The 23,376-nt window shown below is 42.7% G+C and overlaps 1 protein-coding gene across 8 annotated transcripts in view; it reads right to left on the reverse strand.

Annotated features, from left to right (window-relative positions):
* The window catches only part of dip2a (disco-interacting protein 2 homolog A), a gene marked incomplete at its 3' end in the record, with an annotated part of 179,329 nt that overhangs the window by 103,874 nt on the left and 52,079 nt on the right, over positions 1–23,376 (reverse strand). Inside the window, exon 1 of one of the 8 annotated variants that reach the window (XM_079618921.1) lies at positions 1,891–1,940. The exons of the other annotated variants lie outside the window; for them this stretch is intronic. Of the gene's footprint in view, positions 1–1,890; positions 1,941–23,376 lie in introns of those variants that run through there. 8 annotated transcript variants of the gene reach the window in all.

The following is a 23,376-nucleotide window of genomic DNA, read 5'->3' on the forward strand; positions in this document are numbered from 1 at the left end:
TATCACAGGCACTGCTCATGAATAATTATCGTATGTTTACGCTTCTGAGGAAATCCCAAAGCTGAGTTTAATCCACAACAAGAACACGCTGCTTTCAAAGACGTGACACACACACACACACACATGCACAAACACACACACCACTGCACATATCTCTGACAGGTCACACGGGTTTCTGAGAGCCCCGTCTCTTTAAACGGCCCCTGTCCCGGCGTCTCTGAGAGCCGGACCCCTGGGAACCATTAGCCAGCGTTTAGGCATGAACCATCACTATCAGTCCAATCACATCCACAACCAGCGGCAGATCTCCAGCGTCAGAGCCGAAGACAGAACGAGCCAGGATCTGTTCATAATGACTCTACATGCAGGGTTATATTAACCCAAATATGGACAAACGCAACCGTTGGGTTAAAAATGTCATTTAAAAATATAACCCAACGGCTGGGAAAAATGTGCATTTTTTAGAGTGTACACGAATGATGCAGCAAGAGCTCGATGTTCAAGAGTGTTTTCTGCGCTCAAGCCGAGTTCAGCTCTTCTGAGACATGTTGGAGAACACTACAGAAGATCCTCTCGACGGCTTTGACAACACAAGAAGAAATGCATTCATACGAGAGTCTACTGTACGCCTGCCGTCAACACATCACAACTATTCATTCATTTGTTTACTTTTACGTACTGAAGTATGAGTTAAAGTTGATGTCTGTTTAGGAACATTATTTATAACAGAATATTTCTTTAAGGGGACGTACTATAGATAAATATGCTACATTTAAAAAAATGTCAATTTGCAATATCAAAAAATAAACCAAACCAATAAACAAGAATTCTCAAAATCTCACAATCTCTTTCTCACCACCATCCCCCAAACACTCTTTATCTCTCTCTCACACACACATACACACACACACACACACACACACACACACACAGGATGCTATGGCATGTTAAATCCCCAAACCCACTGGATCTGCGCATCACACCAGAATCACGCCGACATGAGACAGAAACAATAGATCTGTGTGACACCGCCTCAAACACGGCTCTTCTGCAGACCGTGATGAAGCGTGTGATGCCCACCACACCCGCTGTCCCGCGGGCACTGATCACGGCTCTGCCAGCCCGCAGAAACACTGCTAAACACACACACACTGATCACGGTTTACTCTTAACTGATGCTATCAGACTTCACTGACAGCAAACACATCAACGACTCAAAGACCCTGAACTGATGAACATCTCCCATGAGCCCCTGATCTCAGCTTTACTCTACACTGACTGTGTGTCTCTGTGTCTCAGGTCCTGTTGTCTCTCCCTATTCTTGGACGAAGTTGATACCTGACCCACACATAACCGAGGCAAGGACACAATCCTGTCTAAGTCACAATCTATTGTCAAAACTCATTTTCACTCAGAAATGAACATGACATGTGTAAGTAGAAAGACTGGAACTGTATTTGCTTGTCAAGTGTACTCCAGCAGTCTTTACAACTTTGATAAATCCCCTTTTACAGTGCGTTCTGAACAATAATATTTTCCTGACGATGCAATTCACCCACAAACACTGGAATCCTAAAAATGATGACATCTATATTAGCATCACTGAATCAAACTAAATCCATGCATTTGTACCAACAAAACTCATATTTATGGGTTAAGTCAAGTTAAAATACACAGTAAAAATCGAAATACAGTCTTTCTACTTCAATGTTCAATGTAATTCAATGTTAAATGCCATTTCTTTGTCATCATTTGTGAAATTCACAAGCAATTTCTGAGTGAAGATAGTTTCAAAGAAAATCCTACACTTTTCTGGAGCTCTTTAATGCAACAACTGCAGCTTTATCCAGTGTGTCCGAGTGTGCCATCATCATCATCATCCTCACTCACCGCTGCTGTAAAACACTCATCCGGTCCGGCTCTCTGAAGCTCACAGTCCCAGCGCTCGGGATCTGTGTATCCCAGTGACGCTGAGCTCATCTAAACCACAGTGAGTGCAGACGGAGAACCTCTCTCTCTCTCTCTCTCTCTCTCTCTCTCTCTCTCACACACACACACACACTTCCTCCTGTCTGTCCTCCTCCCCCAAACCTCAGCCCTCTCTCTTTCTCTAACACACACACACACACACACACACACACACACACACACACACCCTCCCTCTCTCCCTCTGGCCCTCTCACACACACACACACACACACACACACACACACTTCCTCCTGTCTGTCCTCCTCCCCCGAACCTCAGTCCTCTCTCTCTCTAATAAACACACACATGTACACACACACCCTCTCTCCCTCTCGCTCACACACACACACACACACACACACACACACACACACACACACACACACACACACACACACACCATCTATCTCTCTCTCTCTCTAACACACACACATAAAATTAAATTATAAATGCTGTAAAATAATTTTTCTATTTTTGAAGTATTTTTTATAATTTCTATATAATTATTACTCTTATTATTATTCACAGAAAATCATGCTTATTTGCACATGGACATGTTCAAATTGTCAAGACAGACAAGCAACAAATAACGGTGTCACTGATTTGCCATATTTAAATATATACAGTCATGGTCAGAATGAATGGCACCACTGGTAAATATGATCAAAACTGGCTGTAAAAAATAAATCTGCATTGTTTATCCTTTTGATCTTTCATTAAAAAAATTGCCAAAAATCGAACCTTTCATTGAAGTGAAAGAATTGAAAGTGGGGAGGAAATCACATTATGAAATAAATGTTTTTCTCCAAAACACGTTGGCCACAATTATTGGCAACCCTAGAATTTTTTTTTAGTCAAATATATCTGAAGTCTATTCCCATTAATATTTACCTTTATTTAGCACACCAGGGTGACTAGGAACATGAAATTGTCCAGCCATGACTTCTTGTTTCACAGGAGTTTAAATATGAGGAACACAAAAGCCAAATTCCCTGAATCATCCATCACAATGAGTAAAACCACAGAATATAGTTCTGATGTGCAGCAAAAGATTGTTGAGCTTCACAAAATAGAAAGTGGCTCTAAGAAAATAGATAAAGAATTGAAAATCCCCATTTTGACCATCAGGGCAATAATTAAGATTCTTAATAGGACTGGTTGTTAAAGATCCCTAACTTTCAGCACAACAATTGAATGGAGATGTCATCTTGGGTGGGGTGAAATTTGGCACAGAACCCATGGTGCCACCAGTGCGACACATGGCACCAGAAGTTATAATCAACTAAAGATGTGACGAATCTGCCAAGAAGAGGACGAGTCTATATTGCCTTAATGGACGGTGACTATGAAAGTTTGAGTGGCCAAAGAGTCTTCAAGGATCACAGATGGAAAATTGCAGAGATTACTTGAGTCTTGGTGTCAGAAAGCCTATAAAACAACCCCTACATCCCGCTAGAAATCTTATAATGCTAGAAATGCTAGAATAATGCTAGAAATATTATAATGGGCCGTGGTTGGATCTTCCATCAGAACAACGATCCAAAACAAGCATCAGAATCAACACAAAAATGTGTTACGGAGCACAAAATGAAGCTTCTGCCATGACCGTCCCAGTTCCCTGACCTGATGAGTGTGTGAACTGAAGAGAAGAAGCACCAACATGGATCTGGGAATCTGAAGGATCTGGAGAGATTCTGTGTGGAGGAATGAAGGATCTGGAAAGATTCTGTGTGGAGGAATGAAGGATCTGGAGAAATTCTGTGTGGAGGAATGAAGGACCTGGAGAGATTCTGTGTGGAGGAATGAAGGATCTGGAGAAATTCTGTGTGGAGGAATGAAGGATCTGGAGAGATTCTGTGTGGAGGAATGAAGGATCTGGAGAAATTCTGTGTGGAGGAATGAAGGATCTGGAGAGATTCTGTGTGGAGGAATGAAGGATCTGGAGAGATTCTGTGTGGAGGAATGAAGGATCTGGAGAGATTCTGTATGGAGGAATGAAGGATCAGGAGATGTTCTGTATGGAGGAATGAAGGATCTGGAGAGATTCTGTATGGAGGAATGAAGGATCAGGAGATGTTCTGTATGGAGGAATGAAGGATCTGGAGAGATTCTGTGTGGAGAAATGAAGGATCTGGAGCAATTCTGTATGGAGAAATGAAGGATCTGGAGAGATTCTGTGTGGAGGAATGAAGGATCTGGAGAGATTCTGTGTGGAGGAATGAAGGATCTGGTGAGATTCTGTGTGGAGGAATGAAGGATCTGGTGAGATTCTGTGTGGAGGAATGAAGGATCTGGAGAGATTCTGTATGGAGGAATGAAGGATATGGAGAGATTCTGTATGGAGGAATGAAGGATCTGGAGAGATTCTGTATGGAGGAATGAAGGATCTGGAGAGATACTGTATGGAGGAATGAAGGATCTGGAGAGATTATGTGTGGAGGAATGAAGGATCTGGAGAGATACTGTATGGATGAATGAAGGATCTGGAGAGATTCTGTATGGAGGAATGAAGGATCTGGAGAGATTCTGTATGGAGGAATGAAGGATCTGGAGAGATACTGTGTGGAGGAATGAAGGATCTGGAGAGATTCTGTGTGGAGGAATGAAGGTGTGGAGGAATGAAGGATCTGGAGAGATTCTGTGTGGAGGAATGACAGATCTGGAGAGATTCTGTGTGGAGGAATGAAGGATCTGGAGAGATTCTGTATGGAGGAATGAAGGACCTGGAGAGATTCTGTGTGGAGGAATGAAGGATCTGGAGAGATTCTGTGTGGAGGAATGAAAGATCTGGGGAGATTATGTATGGAGGAATGAAGGATCTGGAGAGATACTGTATGGAGGAATGAAGGATCTGGAGAGATTCTGTGTGGAGGAATGGAGGATCTGGAGAGATTCTGTATGGAGGAATGAAGGACCTGGAGAGATTCTGTGTGGAGGAATGAAGGATCTGGAGAGATTCTGTGTGGAGGAATGAAGAATCTGGGGAGATTATGTATGGAGGAATGAAGGATCTGGAGAGATACTGTATGGAGGAATGAAGGATCTGGAGAGATTCTGTATGGAGGAATGGAGGATCTGGAGAGATTCTGTATGGAGGAATGAAGGATCTGGAGAGATTCTGTGTGGAGGAGTGACGGATCTGGAGAGATTCTGTATGGAGGAATGGAGGATCTGGAGAGATTCTGTGTGGAGGAATGAAGGATCTGGAGAGATTCTGTATGGAGGAATGAAGGATCTGGAAAGATTCTGTGTGGAGGAATGAAGGATCTGGAGAGATTCTGTATGGAGGAATGAAGGATCTGGAGAGATTCTGTGTGGAGGAATGGAGGATCTGGAGAGATACTGTGTGGAGGAATGAAGGATCTGGAAAGATTCTGTGTGGAGGAATGAAGGATCTGGAGAGATTCTGTATGGAGGAATGAAGGATCTGGAGAGATTCTGTGTGGAGGAATGAAGGATCTGGAGAGATTCTGTGTGGAGGAATGAAGGATCTGGAGAGATTCTGTATGGAGGAATGAAGGATCTGGAGAGATTCTGTGTGGAGGAATGACGGATCTGGAGAGATTCTGTGTGGAGGAATGAAGGATCTGGAGAGATTCTGTATGGAGGAATGAAGGATCTGGAGAGATTCTGTGTGGAGGAATGGAGGATCTGGAGAGATTCTGTGTGGAGGAATGACGGATCTGGAGAGATTCTGTGTGGAGGAATGAAGGATCTGGAGAGATTCTGTATGGAGGAATGAAGGATCTGGAGAGATTCTGTGTGGAGGAATGGAGGATCTGGAGAGATTATGTATGGAGGAATGAAGGATCTGGAGAGATACTGTATGGAGGAATGGAGGATCTGGAGAGATTCTGTATGGAGGAATGGAGGATCTGGAGAGATTCTGTATGGAAGAATGAAGGATCTGGAGAGATTCTGTATGGAGGAATAGAGGATCTGGAGAGATTCTGTATGGAGGAATGAAGGATCTGGAGAGAGTCTGTACGGAGGAATGAAGGATCTGGAGAGATTCTGTGTGGAGGAATGGAGGATCTGGAGAGAGTCTGTACGGAGGAATGAAGGATCTGGAGAGATTCTGTGTGGAGGAATGAAGGATCTGGAGAGAGTCTGTACGGAGGAATGAAGGATCTGGAGAGATTCTGTGTGGAGGAATGGAGGATCTGGAGAGATTATGTGTGGAGGAATGAAGGATCTGGAGAGATTCTGTGTGGAGGAATGGAGGATCTGGAGAGATTATGTGTGGAGGAATGGAGGATCTGGAGAGATTATGTGTGGAGGAATGGAGGATCTGGAGAGATTATGTATGGAGGAATGAAGGATCTGGATAGATTATGTGTGGAGGAATGGAGGATCTGGAGAGATTCTGTATGGAGGAATGGAGGATCTGGAGAGATTCTGTATGGAGGAATGGAGGATCTGGAGAGATTATGTGTGGAGGAATGGAGGATCTGGAGAGATTCTGTATGGAGGAATGGAGGATCTGGAGAGATTATGTGTGGAGGAATGGAGGATCTGGAGAGATTATGTATGGAGGAAAGAAGGATCTGGAGAGATTCTGTGTGGAGGAATGGAGGATCTGGAGACATTATGTATGGAGGAATGAAGGATCTGGAGAGATTCTATGTGGAGGAATGAAGGATCTGGAGAGATTCTGTGTGGAGGAATGGAGGATCTGGAGAGATTATGTGTGGAGGAATGAAGGATCTGGAGAGATTCTGTATGGAGGAATGAAGGATCTGGAGAGATTCTGTGTGGAGGAATGGAGGATCTGGAGACATTATGTATGGAGGAATGAAGGATCTGGAGAGATTCTGTGTGGAGGAATGGAGGATCTGGAGAGATTATGTATGGAGGAATGAAGGATCTGGAGAGATTCTGTGTGGAGGAATGAAGAATCTGGAGAGATTCTGTGTGGAGGAATGGAGGATCTGGAGAGATTATGTATGGAGGAATGAAGGATCTGGAGAGATTCTGTGTGGAGGAATGGAGGATCTGGAGAGATTATGTATGGAGGAATGAAGGATCTGGAGAGATTCTGTGTGGAGGAATGGAGGATCTGGATAGATTATGTATGGAGGAATGAAGGATCTGGAGAGATTCTGTGTGGAGGAATGAAGGATCTGGAAAGATTCTGTGTGGAGGAATGGAGGATCTGGAGAGATTATGTGTGGAGGAATGAAGGATCTGGAGAGATTCTGTGTGGAGGAATGAAGGATCTGGAGAGATTCTGTGTGGAGGAATGGAGGATCTGGAGACATTATGTGTGGAGGAATGGAGGATCTGGAAAGATTCTGTACGGAGGAATGAAGGATCTGGAGAGATTCTGTGTGGAGGAATGGAGGATCTGGAGAGATTATGTGTGGAGGAATGAAGGATCTGGAGAGATTCTGTGTGGAGGAATGAAGGATCTGGAGAGATTCTGTGTGGAGGAATGGAGGATCTGGAGACATTATGTATGGAGGAATGAAGGATCTGGAGAGATTCTGTGTGGAGGAATGAAGAATCTGGAGAGATTCTGTATGGAGGAATGAAGGATCTGGAGAGATTCTGTGTGGAGGAATGGAGGATCTGGATAGATTCTGTGTGGAGGAATGAAGGATCTGGAGAGATTCTGTGTGGAGGAATGAAGGATCTGGAGAGATTCTGTGTGGAGGAATGAAGGATCTGGAGAAATTCTGTGTGGAGGAATGAAGGATCTGGAGAGATTCTGTGTGGAGGAATGAAGGATCTGGAGAGATTCTGTGTGGAGGAATGAAGGATCTGGAGAGATTCTGTATGGAGGAATGAAGGATCAGGAGATGTTCTGTATGGAGGAATGAAGGATCTGGAGAGATTCTGTATGGAGGAATGAAGGATCAGGAGATGTTCTGTATGGAGGAATGAAGGATCTGGAGAGATTCTGTGTGGAGAAATGAAGGATCTGGAGCAATTCTGTATGGAGAAATGAAGGATCTGGAGAGATTCTGTGTGGAGGAATGAAGGATCTGGAGAGATTCTGTGTGGAGGAATGAATGATCTGGTGAGATTCTGTGTGGAGGAATGAAGGATCTGGTGAGATTCTGTGTGGAGGAATGAAGGATCTGGAGAGATTCTGTATGGAGGAATGGTCTCTGGTCAGGTGTTATCAGGCATTATAGGAGAAGACTCAGAGCTTATCTTGGCAAAAGGAGATTGCAAAAAGTATTTAATAAAAGGGGGCAGATAATTGTTCCCAATGTGTTTTGGAGAAAAACATTTATTTCATAATGTGATTTCCCCCCACTTTCAATTCTTTTGCTTCAATGAAAGGTTAGAATTTTGGCAATTTCTGGAATGAAAGATCAAAAGGATAAACAATGCAGATTTTTTTTTTACAGCCAGTTTTGATCATATTTACCAGTGGTGCCATTCATTCTGACCACGACTGTATGTGACTGCAAATGAGATTAACAGATGCGAGACTTTCAGCGCATAATGAGGATCACATGATCCTTTCCTGTCATGTTTGGAACGTGATATATGGACAAAAACTGAACATCTCCTCTCGTTTCATGGAAGAAATAAATGATGACAGAACTCTCATTTATTTGAGTCAAGTATCCATTTAAAGCACCATTTAAAAAGAACTAGAGAATAAAAAGTTCCTTGATGAGATTAAATAGGTTCACGGCGCTTCCTGTTAGGCTGTAAAGCACTTTCTGTTCTTACCAAATCCGTTATTTACATATAAACAAGCACACACTCAGACACGTAACACACACACACACACACACACACACCTGCCGTGTCAGAAAGCATGCCGGACACAGATCTGCATTCATCGGCTTCACATCCAGTGTTCGTGAGGAGTCCAGAGCCGTGAGACTGTTGACCCGTCGCTGTCAGTGTGTGTGTGTGTGTGATCTTGTTAGAGAGAGAAAGAGAGCAGTGTTCTCATGTGTGTGTGTGTGTGTGTGTGTGTGTGTGTGTGTGTGTGTGTGTGTGTGTGTGTGTGTGTGTGTGTGTGTGTGTGTGTGTGTGTGTCAGTGCGACCACCACACAACACACCAGAATACCAGACATACTGGGAAACACAGCTCAATGTGACAAGTCACATGTGTTTTCAAAGACATCACAACAAGCTCAACACGCCGTTCATTCAGTTCCATCACGACAATTCAAGCAAACATCTCTGCTGGATTCAGATCTTTATAGACGAGTCCGAGAGCAAGATCTGTGTGGACTAACATGATCACAGTGCAAGGTTTACATCTAATCTTCTCAGTCAAAATGTGAAACACAAGTGCTAGATCTTCTCTAATGCACTGTCTATTCACACACACACACACACACACCCTGAAGCATAAACACAGTGTAGGCGCCACCGGCTAATCAGCTTTAACAAGCGTTAGCGAGAAGAATCGAGCCATACACGGGATCTGCAGATGCTGTATCATACGCATCATTATTCATAACGCATCTTATAATCAGTTCAATGTTCTTGTAAATAACTGGAACCATACAAATGTGATAAATGTAGCCGACGCTGACAATAGCTGGGAAGATGTATGCGGTTTCATCAGAACCGCAAAGAGTTGTGATGTCTGAATTGTGAATAAATGACTCTTATCTTTCACGAGTCAATCAGAAGATCAAACTTCAGTGTGTTTGTGGATCAGAGTCACTCACTGTAAATGTACAAACTCGTATCGAACGGTGACCGCTAACCCGAGGTACGTGCCTAACCATGACTTCTGTGTACCGTTACTCCCCTACAACGTACATATATTCACTTACACTATCCTTCAAAAGATGCGACACACCTGCTAAACTGTGAACAAGCTGCACTCAAATCACTGAAGCACTTCAATGTCAGATTCTGTCCAAAAAACACACATTTACAGTGTATATTTCAGGCATTATGAAGAACTTAATGCAATTAGATGAATGGAAAGAGAGCAGGTACACAAGACGCTTGATTATAATATCACTCCGGTGAAAACCGGGAATGAGTTTGAGTCCTGAGGGAAGACAGAAGCTCCAGCTCCTCTAATGAATATCTGAACATCAATTAGCCAACATTAAAGCTGATACACACAGAGGAATCCACAGAGATATGCTGGAGATAAAGAGCAGGAATAGACCTCCTCACACAGGATCGTTTATCCTCGGCTCTTCCCAGTGTCTGACTCTATCCTCGGAGACGTCGACGTTTACGAGACGAGCCGCAGAGACGCAATCAGCCGCACAAATGACACACACTTCTGTGAATAACACACTGATTATGATCTGCATATGAATCCTGCTATTCCAGATGGAGTCCCTCACGGTGAGAAACTGGAAAATATGCAAATTGGGGAAGGCAAAATAAAAGATATTTGGGGGGAGGAGGGGGGAAGGGGGGGCAGGAAGGAAAGAACATGAGAGAGGAGAAAACAGCCGAGAGGAAGGAGAGGTGGACGGGTTTCGGCAGACGGGGATTGTAAGATAAAAAGAGGGAAAGAAAGGGGGGAAGAGGGAGGCAGGAAGAGAGAGAGAGGGAGTGCTTTCACCCCCCCCCCCTCCCCCCCTCTCTCTCTCTCTCTCTCTCTCTCTCTCATTAACTTCCTCTCTGTCTTTCTCTCGTTTGCTACAGGAGTAATTAGTGCGTTTACACTGACGGGTGTGCTGAGGCACTGGGGAACACGGAAGAGGAGCAGCCGCCCAACACACACACACTCTCACACACACACACACACACACACACACACACACACACACACACACACACACACACACACACACACACACACACACACACACACACACACACACACACACACACTCAAACACACACACACACACACACACACACACACACACACACACACAAACACACACACACTCAAACACACACACACACTCAAACACACACACACACACACACGCACACACGCACACGCACACTCAAACACACACACACACACTCAAACACACACACACCCGAAACACAAGCACAGGAAACGCCCTACAACACAGTGTGTGACAGTTGTTGCTCATAAAATGGTCACGTACACATAAATATGTCAAAATACAGATCTTGGCAAGATGTTGGTCATATTGTTGAACCCTAATGATAAAATCTTCATCTTGATGACACAAACTGTTAGCATCTGACTGTGTGAACCACGGTTGTGTGTAGAACGCACCTCATGAAGCACCAGATAAACAGCCGGATCTGCCGGATCGAGTCATGAGGGAAGGAGGACTAGCAGCCGCAGTAGATGTGTTCGCATGTGTTAATATGCAAGATGACTGCTGTCTCGTTGTGTGTGTGTCGTATTTTACCGGTCACAAAGGCATTAAACCCTATAAGTGAGAATAAGCGGAGCGAGCGGCTCAGTGAAGGGCATTATCATATGAATGGGCTGTGGAGCTGTGTCTGAATGGGTGATTAGAGAGAGACTCTGAGGAGCGTTTGACATTAAACACCACACATCTCCTGAGGACGCCGTACAAACACATCTAATAGCTGTGGACACACACACACACACACACGGTGTCAATACAGGCCGTGTGTGTCCTGACTGAGCTGATACAGTATAGCATTAGTACTACACCATATCATCTTCACCGGGATTCACGAAATAAGTGCACTTTACTGTGAATGTGCACTTAGTGTACTTCAAATCTTAAAAGTATATGGCCTACACTATATAAAAAACTGTGCTTACAGATAACAACATTAGTGAACTGAAGTGGACTAACTGCATTTAATATAAATATAAATTCAAATTATAATAAAACATTTAAAAATTTAATTTAATTGCAATTAACATGCAATTACAGCAAGTGCCCAAAAACACTATTATAAATCAATGCAACTTTCATGAAGTAAAGTCACTAGAAGCCTTCCTTCCGCTGGAAAAAATAGTCCCTGACCGCGAACAGCAACACTATTTCTCCATTAGATGAAGACTGTGTTTATCAGTCAGTAGAGAAGACTTTTACATTGAAAGGACTCAAACTTGTGATCACGGAGAAGCAAGACGCAACTGACAGATGATATGCACGGGAAACCCCTTAACTGTTAAAAGAACAAGATATCGCAGCGGACATTCACAGATTTTTGATTATGAATATAGGACTGAGCTGAAGGAGAATGCTACATCTACTGTACATACACTCGCTTACTCGATCTCTCACAATACTCTACTATAGCTTCAGTGAACAATATCAAAGAGATCAAGCATGTGTTTACGTTGCTAAGAGTGGTTGCTAGGGGTGTTGTGTAGTGATATATATATAACCGTGGTCGTGAATAAAACAGTTATTGACCAATCAGAATCAAGGAACTAACCGTTTTATAAATATATATATAATATATTATAATATTAGAAAGAATGAGTGATATGTACAGGACGAAAACATGTAGGCAGGTGTGTATGACTGATTCCACAACACACTCTCTCTCACACACACACACACACACACACACACACACACACACACACACACACACACACACACACACACACACACACACACACACACACACACACACACACACACACACACACACACACACAGCTGCTGTGTGACAGGCTGGTCTCACCAGGTTTGGGGCAGGAAGTCCACCGGTCTAAACTACACTACCATCTGCCTGAATAACACACACGAACTGACCACACTCACACACACACACACGCACACACACTCACACACACAGTTACAGAATGGAATTTAAAAATAAACAAATAAATCTTAATGAGATGCAGACAGTGTCTAAAACACACACACACACACACAAACACATACATCATGTTGTTTCTCAAGCTGGGAATATTAAGTACACACACTACCGTTCAAAAGAATGAAGTTGGTGTGGGATTTGGAAAGAAGTCTCTTATTTTCACCACGGCTGTTATTTGATCAATAATACAGTAAAACAGTGAAATATGAATAGTGTAACTGCAGTTTTCTGTGTGAATCTGTGTTCTGCTGTAGATCCTTCAGTGATGCGTCATATTTTTGTGATGCCATAAAAACCCTGATGCAATATTGTTAGGATTATTTTATGAATAGAAAGTTCAAAAGAACAATATTTATGATCAATATAATCTTTCGTAACATTATAAATGTCTTTACTGTCACGTTTGATCAATGTAATGCGTCCTTGCAGAATATAACTATTAATTTCTAACTTTTAAAAAATATATATTTTCCATCTTTTCACCCAAACACTAAATCCTGCTGTTGTGTTCTTATCTGTGTGTGTGAGCAGTGGAAGAGAAGTGTGTGTTCAGATCTGTGTGTGTGAGCAGTGGAAGAGAAGTGTGTGTTCGGATCTGTGTGTGTGAGCAGTGGAAGAGAAGTGTGTGTTCAGATCTGTGTGTGTGAGCAGTGGAAGAGAAGTGTGTGTTCAGATCTGTGTGTGTGAGCAGTGGAAGAGAAGTGTGTGTTCAGATCTGTGTGTGTGAGCAGTGGAAGAGAAGTGTGTGTTCGGATCTGTGTGTGTGAGCAGTGGAAGAGAAGTGTGTGTTCGGATCTGTGTGTGTGAGCAGTGGAAGAGAAGTGTGTGTTCGGATCTGTGTGTGTGAGCAGTGGAAGAGAAGTGTGTGTTCGGATCTGTGTGTGTGAGCAGTGGAAGAGAAGTGTGTGTTCAGATCTGTGTGTGTGAGCAGTGGAAGAGAAGTGTGTGTTCAGATCTGTGTGTGTGAGCAGTGGAAGAGAAGTGTGTGTTCAGATCTGTGTGTGTGAGCAGTGGAAGAGAAGTGTGTGTTCGGATCTGTGTGTGTGAGCAGTGGAAGAGAAGTGTGTGTTCGGATCTGTGTGTGTGAGCAGTGGAAGAGAAGTGTGTGTTCGGATCTGTGTGTGTGAGCAGTGGAAGAGAAGTGTGTGTTCGGATCTGTGTGTGTGAGCAGTGGAAGAGAAGTGTGTGTTCAGGAAACAGCTGCTGAGATCCTGTGTCTTTGATGCTGACAGTGTCGATCAGTGTGTGTGTCTGTGTGTGTGTGTGTGTGTGTGTGTGACCTCAGAGGGAATATGATCCATAAACACACGCATAACCCTCAACCCTCTTCATCTCTCTCTCTCTCTCTCTCTCTCTCTCTCTCTCTCTCTCTCTATCTATTCCTCAACACACACCACTGTAATGTGTCTGCAATGCAGCGGAGGGCAGAGGAAACACTGTATAAAGTGTGTGTGTGTGTGTGTGTGTGTGTGTGTGTGTGTGTATGTGTGTGTGTGTGTGTGGTAGCAGCTCATTAAGTGCTGTCACACAGATGTTTCATAAACCTTGATACCCTGCTGAAACAGACCAGTCTCTGCTGCTAGTGACTCAACACACACACACACACACACACACACACACACACACACACACACACACACACACACATGTCCGTGTGGGAGGTCTGCCTCTGTGTGTGTGAGAATCAAAGCATGTTTCCGTCAGCGGCGTCTGATGGAGTGAAATGATGAAGTCTCAGTCGCTTTCTACAACATCACCTCCAGTTCATGACACTCCCAGTAGAGGGAACCAGAGAGAGAGACACACACACACACACCTCTCTCTCTCTCTCTCTCTCTCTCTCTCTCTCTCTCTCTCTCTCTCTCTCTCTCTCTCACACACACACACACACACACACACACCTCTCTCTCTCTCTCTCTCTCTCTCTCTCACACACACACACACACACACCTCTCTTTCTCTCTCTCTCTCTCTCTCTCTCTCTCTCTCTCTCTCACACACACACACACTTTGTGATAATTAAACATTTTACTATAATGTAAATTTTTAATCATTATGTTTTAATAGTCTTTTGTCGTGCTTTAAAGAAGTTCACTTATTTGGATACACTAAAGCACATGTAAAGTACTTGATTATCATTTTAACTGTAGTGTGTTATTATTACATTTATAGTTCATATAACACATTTCAATAAAAATGACCTTAAGTATGTTTTAGTTTATCATAAATGCTTGTCAGAATATTCAACAGTAACTTTAACCATATTTCTAAGACAGTACATTTCTAAAGTCATTATCAACTGAAAAATGTACTTAAGTCCTCTTAAAGTGTGTTTCATCTGCTCGAATTTAATATACATTTAAACTATTTATTAACATGCAATAAAGCACACAAACATTACATTCAGTTTGCACTGAAGTACTTCTTTTAAAGTATATTATTTCCGTTATAAGCACTCGTACTTCTTTTTCACAAGACCACATATTGTGATAACAGTATTTACACAAACCTCAAGCTCAACACAGTTCTCTGTTCATTTGGAGTCAAGCATGATTCAATGAGTCATTTCTGATTTGTTTTGACCAGTTCATTAACAGACTCGGCTCATTAGAGTCATGTGTTTGTTAATCAACCAACATGGAAAACATAATAGTGTTACACACTCGAGGCCCTATTGTAACGCTCTGAAACGCAAGTATCAAACGCGAAACGCAAGTAACTTTGTGGGCGGATCCCGGGCAACGCAAATCTAAAATGTGTTGGTCTGAAGTCGCTTCATTACTCATAGGTGTGGTTTGGGCGTAACGTGAAATAAACCAATCAGAGCGTCCTCTCACATTCCCTTTAAGAGCCGGCACGCTTGTTCCACGGCGGATCGCTATTATAACGGCGGATTCGCCAGCGCACGCCAGGAGCGGTTCACAGCCGAGGAGACCGACGTTCTCGTCAGGGCCGTAAAACACAGAGAAGTGACATTGGGGATGATGGGAGAAACACACACATTAGCTTCGGTTAAACAGGCGTATAATAATTTGGGTAAATGTGTAATCTAGATTTATGCCTATTTTTTTCACATCTTCACGGACACAACAATGATTTCCCTCGTGTGTTAATATTTTTCCTTGTAATAATGTATGGTTTGCACAAATGAAAACTGCTGCGTCTGTTGATATTAGAGAATCAAAGTGTGTGTGTTGTTCACACGCTACATTATGGCCGAGCACGCGCCCTTAAAATAGCATATGACTAACACGCAACGCGCCGCTGTCTTTAAACTGTGTTTCTCCTGGTCAGCGGCGGAACTGTTTTCTGAAACTGCAGAATATCACCAGGGAACGTTTGCGCCGGAACACACTCCTCTTTTCACTGAACCGCCCCCGCGAGCGCAAGTTCATTCCCTAATTTACCGACGTGTGTCTGTGGAGGGAAGAGTCCGCTGTGCGCGGGTGCAGAATAGGAATGATACATGTGTCGCTGTACAAAGTCCATTGCGCTGGTGCAAGAAACGGCCCTGTATCTACATAGGCCCACGATGTTGAAGAACTGCTAATAGAACTCTGGAATTCATTCAGTTCCATTTTTTAAATCCTCAGTGTTAGCTGTCAGTTTTTTAGCTAGTTTTCACACTCATCTCTGTCATACGTTGTCTAAAGCATCACACTGGTTTTCTACGATGCGAGTAAAGAGTTTCCTATAAAAAGTCTAAAGTCTTTCCCCTGTGGTTCCCACAGCTCCACTGGCCTTGAGGAGTTTCCTCAGAAAGAGTCCGGCGGGAGGTGTCCCGAGCGTTGTGTGTGTGAGTGTGTGTCCTGGGGGTCGTGTCATGTGTGTGTGAGTGTGTGTCCTGGGGGTCGTGTCATGTGTGTGTGAGTGTGTGTCCTGGGGGTCGTGTGTGTGAGTGTGTGTCCTGGGGGTCGTGTCATGTGTGTGTGTGTGTGTGTCCTGGGGGTCGTGTCATGTGTGTGTGAGTGTGTGTCCTGGGGGTCGTGTGTGTGAGTGTGTGTCCTGGGGGTCGTGTCATGTGTGTGTGTGTGTGTCCTGGGGGTCGTGTCATGTGTGTGTGAGTGTGTGTCCTGGGGGTCGTGTCATGTGTGTGTGAGTGTGTGTCCTGGGGGTCGTGTGTGTGAGTGTGTGTCCTGAGGGTCATGAATCGGGTCCAGTGGCGTCTCAGTCTCAGAGAGGAACAGCTTCTGGATCCTGCTGGAGTTTATGGTGTTGATTTAAACACAGCATCTGTTTGATCCCCTGCCTCTGTTCCCAGAGGGTCCCCATGGTGACTGCCTCCACTTACATACACACTCTCTCTCTCACACACACACACACACACACGTACAAACACACACACACGCATGAATGCACACACACTCTCTCTCACACACACACACACACACACATGCACACATGCACAAACACTCACACACACACAGACACGCATGAATGCACACACACTCTCTCTCACACACACACACATGCACGCACGCACAAATACACACAAACACACTCACGCACACACACACTCACACACTCACGCACACTCTCTCACACACACACACACACACACAAACACACTCACGCACACACACACACACTCACACACTCACGCACACTCTCACACACACACACACACACACACGTACAGTCAGTACGAGGGCTCGGGGTTTGAAACGCTGCAGGATTGATGGCTCACACTGAATCTGCGGTGAGGATGGTGCCGTCTGTGAACACGACTGTGATTGAGATCCACTGGTTCACTGACACTGGAGAAACATCAGTGCGGTGTAATAAACCACAGAGCCGGAGGCAGTGGACACAGCACTCCTCTGGTCACCCAGCGGCTCCCTCTCCGCTGTCGGGAACGCTGTCACCGGAAGCGGCTCTTTGTGTCCCGTCTCCTGCTGGAGATCTCAGAGGAAGAGGAAGAAGCCGGGAGCGGAGTGTGTGTATAGAGGCCCTGTGTGTGTGTGTAGAGACACTCGTGACGGACACACACGACACCTCATACGAGAGACATAAAGAGCCCAGGACGCCAACACGGTTTAACTTGGCTCTTCAGTAACACAAGGGGGCAAGGTTTAGCATGGACCAGTTGACCCCTGCTGGTAGAGACTGTCACTACACTGTAAAATCTTTAGAAACACACACTACCGTTCAACAGTTTGGGGTCAGTAAAATGTTTTATATTTTTATTCAGCAAAGTTAGAGGAAATATATTTCTCATTTACAAAATATTTCAAATATCACCGTTTCCACAAAAAATATCAGCAACTGTTTTCAACATTGATAATAATCATACTTTTTTTTTGTGAGTGTCAAATGATTTCTGGAGGATCATGTGACTCTGAAGACTGGAGTAATGATGCTGAACATTCAGCTTTGATCACAGGAATACATTACACTTTACCATATATTCACATAGAAAACCGCAGATTTACATTATAATAATATTTTCAAATGTTTACTGTATTTTTGATGTCTCAAGCCTTGGTGAGCAGACTTCTTTAAAAAGCATTAACAAATCTCACTGACCCCAAACTTTAGTAGAGTATGTTCTGTAGTGAACAGTAGTGTATGTCACAAATATTTAATTATATGATATAGTATATTCTATACCAGCGCACAGATGATATTTTGAATGGCACTTATATAAAGAGTGTTTCCCCATCCGATGCCTTTAGTGTCCGTCGCTGTCTCCAGGTGTTACACAGGGGTCTGGGTCTCACACACACTTATCCCACAAGCTGTCGTCGTCACTTTCCTCACGCTCTCCTCACTGTCAGATGATGATGTTTTATTTTCTTTATTTTCATTCTCAACTGTTCATTTATGACATAACTGACAGAATACTTGCCAAGATGTTTTTTTTTTACTTAAAGGTACAATATGTAAGATGTTTGCATTAAAATATCCCAAAATCACAAGGCCAGTGTTATACAGTATATTTTGTTAAGTTGATTACTTACAATATCCCAAATGTATCTAACTATTTTTAAATCGTGAGAAAATTGTGATTTTAACCGAGGAAGCGGGGCGTGTGAGCGGGTGAGCTGGAGTCGCCAGTCAGTGCGTCATATCCGCGTCACCCTCGGTTTCCGCTCGCACTGCGCGAGTCCTGGACACATGCGGAAGTTGTAGTTGTTGCGTCTATAAAGCAACAAACGTTAGCTTGTGTCGCGCAGTCGTTATGAACACAATTATTCTTTACCGACTGCAGCCGGTTCTGTCGACAAACACAAGTCCCATAAACGTACGGGTCAGTTTTATATATTCCAAATGTAGCATCCGGTAATAGTTATGTTTATGTAAGGAAAGTATTATTGCTTTAGGTTTGTGTTTAGTTTATTGACATTGTTTATCACGTCTGGTGTTTATGGCCATGTAAATAAATATAGCATGTGTTATACACAAAGATTAATCCGTCTTTTGGCAAATGATGTGTGTGTTCGAATGCACTTTTACAACAATTGTTTAGAACACGTAAAACTGGGCAGCGTCATCACAACAATGAGTTCGACAAATACAGTAACATGATAACCAATTTAGTATTAATTGCGGTTCATTCATTTTAATGAAATAAAAGCTTGTCATTAAACGCAACATTTATACAAATAGAGCTTTACCTCATCCATGAACATGATTTTTCATTCCCGTCTGATTTACATCCACGGTGGAGTTAAAAACCACAGTTCCCATCATTCCTTCACATCGTCATCAAGCTACGCCGTTGGTGTTGGTGTTTGGAATGTAGAAAAATGTATGCAAAAATCTTGCATATTGTGTGTATTTCGCCTCTTCTTCCGCGTATAAAATAGTTTGAATGTGTAAATTGGCCAGACAAAACACGTCCAAATGACAAACTTTCACTCTATGATGTTAAAACTTAGCAGTTAATCCGCGAATCACATGCGTGCCGAACCGTGGTTTATGTTTACCACACATGTGCACCGGTTATGTGCAGCCCTGGTCATATAGACCATATCACACACACACCGTCAGTGTGGAAACAGATAGGTTGTCTAAATGTACTTTTGTCTAGGACATTTACAAGGATGTATAAGCCTTATGAAAGTGATAAACCTAAACCTAGCGTGTTTATTAATCTTGCTGAGAAATTCAGCAACAGAAAACATGGGTTATCATTATAAACACAACCATTAACATCCCATCAGCCTGTGACACACTGCCACATGAGCGAACGCGCTCGCAGGAAACACAGCGTCTGCGGTCTGATGTCACTTACCACACTACTATACTGACCCATCTTTCAACAAACAAACAGTGTACAGTGATACATGTGCAATGGTGGAAAAGCATGAATGAGTGTTTTCAGCTGTAGCTTCTCCATTGTCCTGTTAAGATCCACTGTTCTCTGTGGGTGTGTTAACACAATACTTTTGTGACCGCTATGTCATATAATGTTCTCCCATTCATGTGCACACTGCAAAAAATGCTTTTGTCTTGTTTTCCAGTCCAAATATCTAAAGATTCTTAAATCAAGATTTACTAGATGAGTAAAATGATATTATGATATTATGTCTTGTTTTCTGGGGAAATAAATAAAAATTAAGTGAGTTTTTGCTTAAAGGCACGCCGCAGACTTTGTGACCTAAAGAGTTGAAGCATACGAGTTATTTTAAACGATTCCTCAGGCCAATATACAGCGCTTGACACGATCGATGCTCCGAGCGGGGCTGCCCTCTTGAAATACCGCCTATGTACGTTTGGAGAAGACGCACCGTCTTCATTTATGGATCACGGAAAAAGTTTAAAACTGCTTCTGAGGAGGCAAAAAAGAGAAAACGCGAGAGGGATCATGGATGTCATCTTGACTTTTGCGACAGTGCAGCTGCGCTTGTGGCCTCTAGGGGCGCTCGATTCTTTTGAACATTGGGATTGATGGTTGCCATTGAAGTCCATTCTGTGTAGAAAAATCCTGGAATATTTTCCTCAAAAACCTTAATTTCTTTTCGACTGAAGAAAGAAAGACATGGAGATCTTGGATGACACCGGGGTGAGAAAATTATCAGCAAAACATTTTTTGAAAGTGAACTAATCCTTTAACAATCCAATACAGTGGCCCTTGCCAACTAAAGCTCTCAACATTAAAGGGCACCTATTATGACATTTAAAATGTTCCTAATGTTGTTGTGGGAGTCCCCAACAACAGTTTTACATGCATGCAATGACAAAAAACACTTTTGTTTTCGTATAATATGCATTTATTTTTACCTGATTTGCTCACCGACTCCCAAATGATTCGTTCAACGACTCGTTTTTCAAACCCCTCCTTTGCGCGATGCTAATCTGCGGTGATTGGTCAGATGACCCAGCAGTGTTTACAGAGATAATACTTATTTTTAACACGGAGTACAATGATGCTTTTATCAATTAAATTGTGTTATAATAATGATTATAGTCCACTGCTTTATAGTTTGTAGTAAAAAACGAAAAATAAGATAAAGAATTTAATGTTATGTTAGCGAGCATAGCCCAGTTCATATTGTAAAAGCACAATCAGTCTTTGTTTGCGTTAGCCCGATGCATAAACATAACGTTTTTACAAAAAAAAAAAAATGCAGTTACGTTACTACGAGGTATTACTCTATTCTTTAGACAACTCCGAAAACAACGACAAACACTTCACATATCTCAATACAATTGTCATTGAAGACCTAGAAGCTAAACGGTGCTTACACAACAAACAAAATAATTATTAAGCATGCTACATAAAATATAAAAGCAAAAATTATTAATAACACTTACAGGTTGTGATACGGAGGAGGAAGCTGATGCAAATACACTTGGAACTGAACCTTCCTTCAATATCAGCCGGCTCGCGAATCCCAGTTTGATTGCATTTAAAAAGCAATCGTCTTCAAAATGACGCGAACAAAGCACAAGGCTCGGACTATACTTCTGTGGTATAGTTGTATATATGAATTGTAGCCACTTAGTCTTCAAATGCTCCTCCTTGGGCAGATGAAAAAAGTTTGCTTTTGAGTCGCACTTCAGAACACAGCGTCTCGTCGCCATGATATTTTCCCTGCTGGCCTTGGAGAGCAATAAGTGGGCGTATCGTATTCAAATAACTTGACAAGTTGACGTCATCTAGTCAGAGAAAAAGCTTCGGTCTTCTAACGATTCATAAAAATGACTCAGAGTCGACTCTTACTTTTGAAAGACAATAACTTTATATACGGTGCACTTTCATATTTCAAACTTTGCAGGATGTTTTTGTTCACTTAGATCTATGTTACACACTACATGAAAGGTAAATTTCAAAATTCCATAATAGGTGCCCTTTAAGCCCGCTTCCTCTCAGGTTATAGCAGTAACCTGTGATCTCCAGCCCAGCAGACGTGCAGATGTGAAGGCTATGAGCTTCTGAAGCTAGATCTGCAGGACAGACTGGGTTCAGACACAGCCGTCTCTCTCTCTCTCTCTCTCTCTCTCTCTCTCTCGTCCAACACTGAAGTGACTTAAACTGCAGTTCATCGACTGGCCACTAGAGACCGGCTGCAGAAGAGAGTCAGTCCCATAGACCCGCATGTTAATATTCCCAACTTTACAGCAGAAAAAAACATGTTTACAGCCTGGTGCAAAAAGTGGTTTTGGTCTATATAGCTAGTTTTCTCCTTCATGACGACTGTGAGGGGGGTGAATTTTGTAATAACTCATCCGTTTAAATTATATTAAGTCTTAAAGTTGTGCATAATTGAGGGCGTGGCCACTTGAGTGACAGGTGGATTGCCGCTGACTACTAGCCGTTTGTCTGTTAGCGTTAGCGTTGCGTAACCTCAACTAATCCGCCTCGCTGCACATTTCCGGTTATCCGGGAGTGACGCGTGGCCAAGATGGCGACGGCTGGCTCCGCCCACTTCGGCTTCAGAAACACCACGGGTGACGTCACACACACGGCGCCCATACAGTTATACAGTCTATGGTCAAGACGGCACTATTCAGAGACTGATGGGAGGATGGAGAAAGAAACAATGAAGGAGGAGCACTGAAATGTTTCAGAAGAACGTTCCATAATGGATAATAAATTATGTTTTTGTGCTAATGTTTTGACATTATAAAAGACCAGATAGCTTTGACCAGACGCTTTATTAAAGTGACTGGAAGAAAGTTTGTTCATAACTTTAAGAGAAGCTTGTGTCCATGAATTTCAAAGTTTTCTTAACAAAACTTACTTACAGAAAGTCTAATTTTATTTTTTAAAATATGATTTATTTTACATACACTTTAAATATATAAATAGTTATAAACAACATGCATGAATAGCGCATTTTGTTAATCAAAAATCAAAAAGATTTATATTTACGTTTAAAACGGCTTTTAACTAGAGAAGCGGCTTCATAACTCTGTGTTTTAGAAAGACGTGACTGTGCAAAAGTGTGCATCGGTCAGAGACGTCTGTCTAATGGACAAAATATTGGAAAACTGTCCAAAAACTATCGGAAAATGGCACAACAGAGTGCAAAATACAAACCCCCAAAACCTGCTACATTTATTAAGACTGTGAATAGATTTTGATTTATTGTCATCTTTAAAGTTGACTCTGAATTGGCTTTGGCATGAGCTGAACCACACAGCAACATGTGTTGACCTTTGACCTCGACGTCTTTGATATCTGAGTGGAGTTTCCAGCTCAAGAGACACGAGAAAGCAGACCAACACGACCTACAAGACACTGAAAACACTCCTGAATACACTCC

This window comes from Phoxinus phoxinus, assembly GCF_949152265.1.
Source record: "Phoxinus phoxinus genome assembly, chromosome: 7".
Taxonomy (NCBI): Eukaryota; Metazoa; Chordata; class Actinopteri; order Cypriniformes; family Leuciscidae; genus Phoxinus; species Phoxinus phoxinus.